Source organism: Tauraco erythrolophus, chromosome 1 (assembly GCF_009769465.1).
Source record: "Tauraco erythrolophus isolate bTauEry1 chromosome 1, bTauEry1.pri, whole genome shotgun sequence".
In the NCBI taxonomy this organism is placed as follows: domain Eukaryota; kingdom Metazoa; phylum Chordata; class Aves; order Musophagiformes; family Musophagidae; genus Tauraco; species Tauraco erythrolophus.
The window spans coordinates 86,823,471-86,835,434 of NC_141465.1; positions in this window are offsets into that span (position 1 = coordinate 86,823,471).

An 11,964-nucleotide genomic window follows, 5' to 3' on the forward strand; every position below is an offset into this window, starting at 1 on the left:
GAGAATAACCTGTTGCAGGAATATAATAAACTCTACATACCCAGCTGGTCTTGGAGAGCCTGCTAGCACCTTTTCCTTCCTGTTGGAGCAAGTAACATCTGTTTTTTAAGTGAAAGAGTGTGAAGAGAATGAGCACACATAGCTATGCACAGAGACATGCAGGTGAAGGAAGTGATTTATTATATTTCAAACAGATTGTTTCTGCTGCAAAAACAAAAGCACAGCCTAAACGTGCTTCTGTAAAATGATTCGTGTTTGACATTTTTTTTTTTTTTTACTTTTTTTTTTAAATGAGATGGAGGAAAATGAGTAGTAATTTTATTAAAGTATAATACAAAAATACAGACTAAAGAAAAATCTAATCATTGCAGTGAATGAAAACAGTTGTCATAAAATTGTTAAGAAAGGAGCTCCTGTTTTTAATACAAGACCTTCTTGACTTCAAGGATTATTTTTGTCCAAAACTATTTGTAACTGTTCTAAAAAGACTTGCTGCTGGATTATTTAGGTATATAGAGGTTGAAGAGTCGAGATTTGTTCAATGGGAAAAAATGTTCAATGGGATATCCAGCAGAAATAAATCAGCTGCAGTGAAATATTCTGTGAACCCTTATGCCCAAGACACTAGTTCTCAAACTCTGTATTCATAGTCCCTATCTCATTTCATGAAAAGTAATTTCTGGTCAATAGCACTTATTGAAGTTTTAGAAATTATCATTAATAAAATGAGTTTAAGTCAGCAAGGCTGCACCAAGATTAAGGTACAACTCAATATGAATAAAATCAGATAAATCCAGTTTTCTCATATTCCCTGAGCCACAAAAAAAAAAAAAGTAAATTGTTGATTAAACACAGTATCAGTCTCATAAACTTCAAGACGAAGAGTAACAAAGTAAAACATTAAAATTCTTCTGTGAAAATCATTTGAAATTCAATGATCAAGTAAAAGAACTAAGCAGGAGAATCAAGTCAAGTACTAGAATCAGACAGAGTGGAATTTGAATATTAAAGATAGGTAATAGCATAGATTTAAAGAAGTCACACTTAACAAATCTCATTAACTTTTTTTAGGAAGTGAAAATAAAACTGCTAAAAGCAATGTAGCAGATGTCAGCATTTGAACTTGCAGAAAGCTTTTCATACAGTACTGACTGGTCTAAGTGGTTTAGATATTGTAATATTGACGGACAAATTCCTCAGCTAGTTGAAAAAATTGCTTAGAAACTGAAGCCATGTGATAAATGGTCTTAGATTATCAAGAAGCTGACAGATGAAGTGTTAAAAGGCTGCTAGCATTAAATCTACCCTTGCTTATAAAATAAATCACTGACCTCATGGGGAATGTGCAACAAGGTGTTCAAATGTGCATATGACATGCCAATCAAAAAAGAATGACCAGGTAAAGCAAGTTGTATTAATTCTTCAGTGGGACAGGCTCCAACCCAATTTGTGTGTTTTCCAAAGAAAAGTATGGAGACCTAACCAGGCATAGCTGGTGCCTAGTTCCAAGGTAACTCCTTCAATCTGCAAAAGACTGAGATTTAATGTCTCTACTCTAAATCAGTCATTGGAGGGATCAGCTGAAAAGCATTTGTGTGCTCCAGGCCTGGTCTAGGATGCCGTTCTGGCATGGTAGTGGTTGTCTGGTCAGTCTGGGTCACTGAATCCACCCTACAGAAAAATTTCTCTGAAAAATTATTGCAGGAAAGTTTTTGATGAATCGACGTTTTCTGAGGACAAATGTTTTGCTATAAAATTCAAAGCTATTTGAATCACTAGTTCCTATTAGTCTACTTAATGAGGACAGCAGGACTATATGCATATTTAAAGTTGAGCATATACCTAATTATTAATTGAACTTTCAATATCAAATCATAGAATCATTTTGGTTGGAAAGGACCTTTAAGATCATTGAGTCCAACTGCTAACCTAACACTACCAAGTTCACCACTAAACCATGTCCCTAAGCACCTTATCTACACATCTTTTAAATACCTCTAGGGATGGTGACTCTTCAAGTAGTTGTAGAGAGCAATAAGGTCTCCCCTCAGCCCTCATTTTCTCCAAGCTAAACAATCGCAGTTCCCTCAGCCACTCTTCATAAGGTTTGTGCTCCAGACCCTTCACCAGCTCCCTTGCCCTTCTCTGGACATGCTCCAGCACCTCAATGTCTTTCTTGTAGTGAGGGCCCAAAACTGAACACAGTATTTAAGGTGCAGCCTCACCAGTTCCAAGTACAGGGGACGATCACTTTCCTAGTCCTGCTGGCCACACTGTTTCTGATACAAGCCAGGATGCTAATGGCCCTCTTGGCCACTTGGGCACACTGGTTGACAAAGTCCCTTGGGAGGCAGACCTGAAGGGCAAAGGAGTCCAGGAAGGCCGGACATTTTTCAAGAAGGAATTCTAATTCTAAATACCATTGAATTGATAAAGATATTAACCAGAACTGGCCCCAATACTGAGCCCTGGGGAACACCACTTGTGACCAGCCACCAACTGGATTTAACTTCATTCACCACAACTCTTTGGGCGCAGTCATCCAACCAGTGTTTTACCCAGCGAAGCGTAGACTCGTCCACGCCATGAGCACCAGTTTCTCCAGAACACTGTGGGAAATAGTGTCAAAGACTTTACTAAAGTCTAGGTAGGCGACATCCACAGCCTCTCCCTCATTCCCTAAGCAGATCATCTTGTCATAGAAGGAGATCAGGTTAGTCCAAACAGGAGCTGCCTTTCATATGCTGACTGGGCCTGATCGTCTGGTTGTCCTGTACATGCCATGTGATGGCACTCAAGATGATCTGCTCCACAACCTTCCCCAGCACCAAGGTCATACTGACAGGTCTGCACTTCCCCAGATCCTTCTTTCAGCCCTTCTTGTAGATGGGTGTCACATTTGCTAACTTCCAGTCAACTGGGACCTCCCCGGTTAGCCAGGACTGCTCAGTGGCTTGGTGAGCACTTCCACCAGCTCCCTCAGTACCCTTGGGTAAATCCCATCCAGCTCCATACATTTGTGTGTGTCTAACTTATGTGGCAGGTTGCTAACCATTTCCCTTGGATTATGGGGTCTTCATTTTTCTTCCATTCCCTGTCTTCCAGCTTAGAGGGCTAGGTACCCAGAGAACAACTGGTCTTACTATTAAACACAGAGGCAAAAAAGGCATTAACTACCTCAGCCTTTCCCCATTCTATGTCATTATTCTCCTCCTGCATCCAACAAAAGATGGAGGTTCTCCTTACTCCTTCTTTACTTGCTAATATATTCATAGAAACATTTTTATCGTCTCTTATGGCAGTAGTCAGATTAAGTTCTAGTTGGGCTTTAGCCTGATTTTCTCCCTGCATAATCTCATGACATCCTTGCAGTCCTTCTGGGTACCCTGCCCCTTCTTGCAAAGGTCATAAACTCTCTTTTTCTTCCTGAGTTCCATCACAGCTCTGTGTTCAACCAGGCTGATCTTCTTCCCCGCAGCTCATCTTTTGGCACACGGGAACGGCCTGCTCCTGTGCCTTTTAGAATTCCTTCTTGAAAAATGTCCAGCCTTCCTGGACTCCTTTGCCCTTCAGGTCTGCTTCCCAAGGGACTTTGTCAACCAGTCTCCTAAACAGACCAAATTCTGCCCTCTGGAAGCCCAAGGTGGCAGTTCTGTTGACAACCCCATCCTTACTTCTCCAAGAATCAAAAAATTCTATCGTTTCGTTATCACTATGCCCAAGATGGCCTCTAATAATCACATCACCCACAAATCCTTCTCTGTTCACAAACAATGAGTCCAGTGGAGTGCCTTTCCCAGTTGGCTCACTCACCAGCTGTGTCACATTGTTATCTTCCACACATTCCAGGAACCTCCTGGACTATTTCCTCTCCACTGTATTGTATTTCCAGTAGACATCTGGTAAGTTAAAGTCTCCCAAGACAACAACCTCTGGTGATTGTGAGACTTCTCCTAGCTGCTTATAGAATCTTTTGCTTGCCTCTTCATCCTGGTTGGGTAGTCTATAACAGGCTCCCACCATGATATCTGCCTTGTTGGCCTTCCCCCTGATTCTTACCCATAAACGCTCAATCCTATCATCACCATCATCAAGCTTCAGACAGTCAAAACACTCCTTAAAATACAGGGCTACCCCATCACGTCTCCTTCCTTGCCTATCCCTTCTGAAGAGTTTATAGCCATTGCAGCACTCCTGTTGTGCGAGTCATCCCACCACGTTTCCATGATGGCAAGTGTATCATAGTTTTCCTGCTACACAGTGGCTTCCAGCTCCTCCTGATTGTTGCCCATGCTGTGTGCATTGGTGCAGATGCACTTCAGTTGAGCTATTGATCCTGCCACCTTTTGAAGAGAGAAGCCCTAATTCCCACATGACCATTCTCAGGCACTTCTGTGATTTCTATTACATCAGTAACACTTGTGTCTTTGCTGTCACACAGATCTCCATCTCCTGTCTCTACCGAGATGGCAGACCAAAGGACCTCGCTAGCACAGTGTCTCTCAAACATTGACTTGCAGCCTCAAGGCTTATCTCTAGCGAGCCTGTTTTTATCCCTTTCCCTCTTCAAATCTAATTTAAAGATCTTTCAACAAGCTCTGCTTATTCCTGTGCAAAGATCCTTTTCCCTCTTCAAGACAGGTGTACCCCATCTGTCCCCAGCAGACCTGATGTAGTGTAAACTGAACCATGATCAAAAAACTCTAAATTCTGCCAGTGATACCAGGCTTGGAAACAGATATTGATCTGCTGACTCTTCCTGTTTCTTCCCTCATTGTTCCCTGCAAATGGAGGACAGAAGAGAACACTACTTCTGCTCCTGATCCTTTGACCAGTCATCCCAAGGCCCTGAAGTGTCTCTTGATTGCCCTTGGATTTGTAGTTGCAACTTCATCGCTGCCTACCTGAAAAATACATTTTGGAGAAGTGTCGTTTCCACCAAATTCATCAGTAGAAACTCAAGAAAAAATCAGAAACCATGGATCACTCACTCCAATTCTTGTTTTCAGATTTAGGAAAACTCAAAACTTCACCAAAACTTAGCTTCACCAAAACAACCTTCTGTCACTTGCACTCAGTTGAAGTTCTCATCAGAAATTTCTCAAGATCTTGTTTAGTCAAAACGCAAAATCAGTACTTCATAGTAATCTCTTTCATCCATTACCTTGAAAACAGTTAGCTATATTTTTTCTTGATGTTTTGTGCATTCTTTGATTCAGGAATATATTCTTCATTCTTCTTTTACTATTCTAGTTATGTCTTCAGCGTGTCTTTTCATTTTTTTTTTCACACTGGTTTCAAAGAATTCATCACTATATTTGCGTAAACTCACCCACAGACACAATTGACTTTACCAGAACAACTCTTAGTCTACCTCTTTTCTCCTATTTTGCTTGGAATTAAATGATGATACCATTTTCTAAAGCAATTTTCTCTAGAGGCTAAAAAAGAACTCTTCATTTATTTCTACCAAGCCTTCTCTATTAACCTCTTCCTCAATAACACAGGCAACATCATTATATATGCTGTCCCAAGCCCATAACCTCATCAGCATCCTCACCATGGACCTTTCTGCAGGTTCTATACTCAGCATATGTCTGTCCTCAGAAATGCTGCTGTGGTGAAAGGTTCTTACCATCACTACTGCAACAGATATTTCTTTGTCTCTATAAAATATACTCATGCTTCACCCACTTTAACCCAATTTAAAAAAAAAAAGAAAAAAAGAAAAAAAGAAAAAAGAGGAAAAAAGGAAAAAGAAAAAAGGAAAAAGGAAAAAGAAAAAAAAATTGCCATCACTGGTAAAATATCAAAAGTTTTGTATTGGCATAATAGTTCAGGGTCTCAGAACTTGCCTGGATTTGCCTTGCTATAAGCCGATTTTAGGTTGTTTTAGCTGTAATAACTATTGCCTAGTGGTTAAGTGACTACTGTCTAGCCTGTTTCAGCGTAGTTTTGAAAATGCAATGCATGGTAAAGGGCTAACAAAGCCAGGCAATCACTTAAAAAATGGCAGCTCTTTATGTTAGTTTGAAGCGGGTTGGCTGTTGTGCAGTTTATAAGTTTTAGTTGAGATCAGTAGAAAGGAGTAGTCTATGTCAAGAAGACTTATAAAAATAGTGTCAAATGGACTGAACATTGCAGCGTAACTGCACTACTGTCTATTGTACTCTTTGTTGCAATGATAAAATTTTTATTGGACTGCATGAATGATGATTTCCCTTTTACTGATAACAAGACTTCCAATGGAACATCATAATCATCTGGAATGCTTCTGCTAAAATAAATGTCCCTATCTCCCTTAAATAATAGCTTGAACAACATCACCGCTCTATACATCCCTTGACTCATTCTTCAATCTCTCTGTCATCAAGAGTGATGGTCTTTTCTTGTCTTTGCTCCTCAAACTCTTTCTGTTTTGAACTTACACTACATGATTCAGTAACAGGAAGTAAAGTTTTATTCTCTATTTAACTCCAAGGTTTTTCACTTTCTCCATAGCTGAAGGAAAAATTATTATTGTACTCAGCCCTCTCCGTATTTTTTCTTCAGACATAGCAAGAATATTGTCTAAGAATAGATAAATCTTCTTAATCCCTCTCTAAAATACTTCTTTTTCTCTGAAGCACACTCAAATTTTCAATGCTACATGGCTTGTTTATAAACACTGATGTCTGTCTAACTGATTATGTCCTGTTTCTCAGTCTGTACAACAGGTTAAGGTATCTATATTGTAATTGCCTTAATGAGGACCATCTATTGCATTTGTTCAAGACCTCTGGAGTCTTTATCAGCAATTTTTGTTTCCATCCACTGTGCCTACGTCTCTCACACTAAGTGAAAGAGGGAACAAAAGATGACTCCTGGTCCTCAGGTCAAATGACACCAACTGGCTTACTTACACACAGCTTAAAACTACTCTCTACTAGATCAGAATAGGGGCAGAGTTTTACTAGTTCAAAACAGAGCAGAGAGTGAATACTTTAAGTAAAGACAGGAACAGACAGGTGTTTAAGATTATTTTCCTGGCTCTCTTTTTCTTAAAATACAGATCCACCCTCTAATATGTTAGACTTAATAATTACAGTAACATCAATGGTGGATTTATGGGGACAATTCACTACTTTTTTTCAAGAAATGTTCTACTGTTTCTGCTTTGACCTTTGCAGAATGGAAGTTTGGAATATCTAGTGAAATAGCTCCTACTACCTCCTATATTCCTCTCAACATTTTCCATACCTTTTCCTTCCCATAATCATTCAGTTCTGAGTTAAAAATATAAGTAAGAAATTTAGTGATACCATTTCAGCTTGTTTACTGCAAACTTCTATCCATTAGCACATGAGTATATATATTATCAGTTTTTAAAACAGTGTTCAACAGGATGGTCATTTCATAGAGAAGAAATAATTTTTACATAATTTCAGTGAAGACAAACATAATTCAAAACATTCTCATGAAACACACAGATGAACAGAGGTTAACCACATGGTTAAAGACTGGAACAGTTAAGTGTTCATTCAGAGAAACCCATGTTTGCATTTAGAAGATTTTGGCTTTGAGTGTGTCTACCCTTCTAGAGGCCATTATGGGTGAAGTTTGTTTTAAATGTCTTCCCAGGAAGCAGTTAAGAATGAGCAAGAACTAAGACTGGAGCACTGAACAAAGAAATTGTTCAGATATTACTCTGTCAATTACAATTTAAGAAGTACAGCAGTTAAACGGATATAAAGAAAATAACCACAGAACTCAACAGTGATACCTTCCTGCAAACATTCCAGTAAAGCCTCTGAACCACTAACATAAAAAGGTCATTCAAGTGAAACACGTTAAATATCTTATACAAAAAATGGATCACGGCAAAAATACTGTTCTAAATCCATCTGTAATCCTACTTATTTTGCAAAATACAGTGCAATAAGCAAGAAGGGCATGTTCTGAATTATTTTTTCAGCAGGCTACAGACCTCTACAAAACAATACTTCTGGAAAACTCCACTCTTCCAAGGTGTTTTAATCTGATTGGAACTCTTTGTTTCATTTGAATTTGAAAATAACTTCTGAAAAAACTCTACATGTGGTATTGCATAGCATTCCTGAACTCCTTCAAGGGGGTAATGGAAACTTTTCAACAAGAGGAATTAGACAGAAGTCATACAGAGCCACGCAGGGTCTTCTCGCTATTAAGCCAACCTGCAATACAAATGATTGCAAATAATCAGCAGTATGGGAATCAAGTCCAAAATAACAACAGGAAGAAATTAACCCAAATGCGAGATACCTACATCCTCTGAAAGCAATAATCACCTCATTATTTTGATATCTTACACTTCCTCTTGGAAAGTTCCATGTAAGTGCAGTTTGGGGGAAAAATTGTATTTGGTTCATGTTTACCTGTGTTAACCTGGTGCTGTTAATGGATAGGGCAGGGGTGGGGGGATATCTGAATTTGTTCTCACAGCTTGTCTTCTTAGACTGTGTGATGGCATTACACACCAGTAAGGAACAAATTTTACCCTCAAAAAAGCGTGCAGAATTATTCAAAATCATCGCATACCTGATGTGAGCATGCCTAGCTGAAACAGACATATCAATACTGACCTTGACTCACTGACATTATCTGCACATCTGTGTCATTATCAAAGCACAGATTTTCGATCTACTAGAGTATATGAAGATTTATAGCTGCAAAAGACTGCCCCGTTGTTTCAAAACTCTCTCAAAGAAGACTTAAGGAATAAAGTTTTATTTTTAAATGTTAGGCTGACTTGAGCAAAGCAAAATTAGAGACTTAGACGTGTAGATCAGCATTTCCCAGTCAGCATACTGACAGTGAGATCTTCAGTTTAATGGTCAGCTCAGGTCTCTTTACTGCTAGCAACTCTCTCCACTGTACAGAGGCCAGGAGCGAGCCAAAAACCTGCCTTTGCCTTAGTTGAAGCATCACTTTACCATCAAAATTTTAAAGTGAGGAACACTGCAATGGAATGAAAAATCCGTATGTGAGACAGCTCATGTAGCTAAAGTGATGCTAATGTCTTGCTAAATGAGGACATTAGCTCTCCCTTGTTTTTATATTCTGGGAGAGCAAGAGCAATAACTGAGGGCATTGAGTGATCTTGGAGGGAGATTTATCTCCTTTCTCCTACTTTACATGCTAGCCCCCAGGCCAACTATGAGCAAACATGAGCTCTTCAGCTTTACAAGTGAATCTGGCTATTGCTCTGTGGTTACCCATGTGTTTTATGCACCATAAAAGGTCAAAAGAAGCACTTAAAGCTCTGAACGTGCAACAGTGCACTCTTCCACTCTAAATGTACTAAAAGCAGCTTGCAATATTGTGTGGATTGACCATCACAGGTTCAGAATGTTTTCTTCCTACAGCTACCAGGAATAAGCTACAATCCCTCTTTGGTAATATGCACTCTAGATCTTAATCATCTATTTATACAGACATTTCCTCTTTACAAATAAATGTAGAGTGAAACAGAATAAATATTAATTTAAAAACCAAATGTTTATGTTTTGGAAAATGTTTGTTTACCAGAAATTCTTCAAACAGAATGATGTTCTCCAGCTGCAGGGAAGGCTTCCATTAAAATGCTTTTATATTCATTGCATTCACTACTATAGCAGTGACCCTCTGTTGGGTAATGAGAGAGTTAGGGTTTCATGTTACATCAAATCCTTCCTTCTATCTGTAACAGGAAGGCTGTGGTGGTGTAAATTAGCTGGTTAGCTGATGAAAGGGCATGATAACTTCACAAGGAATGCAAAACCTGTTGATCTCTGTATACAGTGTAATGACGGATGTTTCCTTTAGAAAAAGCTTTCTTTTTAAAAAAACTTTTATGTGATAGATAAGAATACAGCAGCACGCAAGATAAGAAGTGCACTTCCTAACTCCTTTGCACTGATTTCTGTGACAGCAGCCTAGAAATATGTCCAGAGCACATCCTGACTGACAGCAATACCCTAGGCTGATCATTTGTATCAGATGACTTTCACATGGTTGCTTTCTAAAGATGCTGCCTTGACAGATCACCTCGACAGATTTCTAAAGATGCTGCCTCGCTTCCTACTACCATCACCCTGAAGGAGACTAATATGCCAAAAGCAAACTATCACTTCACTGTGGTCAGTAAATTTGGAGGAGGCTAAGATCAAGGCACAGATCCTCTGGAGGAATATGTTTGCGATCTCACCTGCAAAATCCCACCTGAGGATGCAACTTTACCTCCTCCAGTACCTTAATATTTCTCTTGATCTAACTCAGAAACATGAGTGCCTTTGCCACTCATTTAATGCTATAATCTCTTCTGAGCACCCAAGGCACACAGAGATTGTTCCTGGTTTAAGTGGTTTCCATGGCCCTCATACCTTACCTCCTTACCCAGTCTGTTGGGTTGCACGCCAGACTCACACATGTGACCCATCACGACACCAAAAGCTGGAATTCATTGATGATTTAAATTATTTCTTGCTGATGAAATATTTAACAGGACGTTACTCATAGATAGTATTTGGCATGTTTCCTGGAAACACCATGGGTCCATCCTTAAAGCACGTAAATTATTAATGATATTTTATAAAGCACTGGTTCGTGAGACCTTCATACCACTCTTAATATATTCACAGGAAGTCAGCTTTTCCAATTTAAGCCAAGATTAGTAACATGCAGAAAACAATAAATAATAATACAGATCTTCTTCTTCTGGCACAGCAACAGCAGCAAAGTGAAGACAAGCACTTTTTCAAACCAAAGGATGAGGAATTTAGCTATTTTGCTTCTTAGTGGAACCAAACTGAGATACGCTTTGGGTAGAGATAAACTGATTTTTTTAAGCCACAGTATGAATGAAGGGGAAAATCACAAAATAGTCAAAGAAGTATAAATGAAATAACTTGTGAAATGCTGCTGATTATTTGTTTACTATGAAGAAGTAAAATATCAAATTACAAAATATGTGAACTATGTGTGACTATCAGAAACTCACTTTTGTTACTTACCATTGGTTAAGCAGTACACTAATCCTAGTGAAATCAGTAAGGACGCTTCTCAGGGAAACAATTCATAACAGGTAATTTTGACAGTAAAATGCTATAATTTTGATTTAACATAAAGATTATAAAATAAATTCCTCAAGCAATAAAATAAGGCCTGATTTTTCTAGTTACCCTTCAGCTATTTTATCTCAAGGTCATTTAGATTCGTCCTCTCTCCTTCACATTACTGGAAGTAATTAATTGTTTAAAGCCCAGCATTCTTCAGACTATCCTCAGGTCCATTCTAATCCAAAATATGAACTGTTCCTTTTTATATATTCCTTCCACTCATTTATCCATAATGCAATTTTATTAGTCTGTCTAGTAAGTCAGAGCAGAAGAATGTACTTGCTATTGTTACTGCAGATTTTCTCACTCTCCTTTTACAAGACTTCTATTAAATACATTTTGATTAAAAATTATGTCAAGGATTATGATTTTATTAAAAATATTTGGGTTGCCCTAGAAAATATGCAGGTGGTCATGTACTTAGTTCATCCCAGAAGTGACAATCTAGACCTAATTCGGATGTCAGAATCTGAGCTGAGAAGGAACCCTGTTTTTTTTTCCCCACCCCCCAGGAAAAAGCAATCAATTAGGGCTCCTGAAGGATGCAGACAGATATATGAAAGGTGAGGTGCCATTCTTACACGGGCATGGAACAGGGGAGGAAGCAGAAACGTTCATTTCCTGAGCACGGCTTTGGTCATTCTTTCCCCTCTCCTGCTTTTTCCATGAACAGAGGAATCGTCTCCTTCTCAAAGTCAGAGCTGTGAGAAAAGTCAGTCGGAAACATTAAAAATTGAGCAATTAGGATTAATGAGCTAAAGGCACTGGTTCTCTCTAGCCCTGCTTCTCACAAGGAGCTTGCTCTACTACTGACTGGGATTTCCTTCTGTAGATGGACCCTCTTCTACCG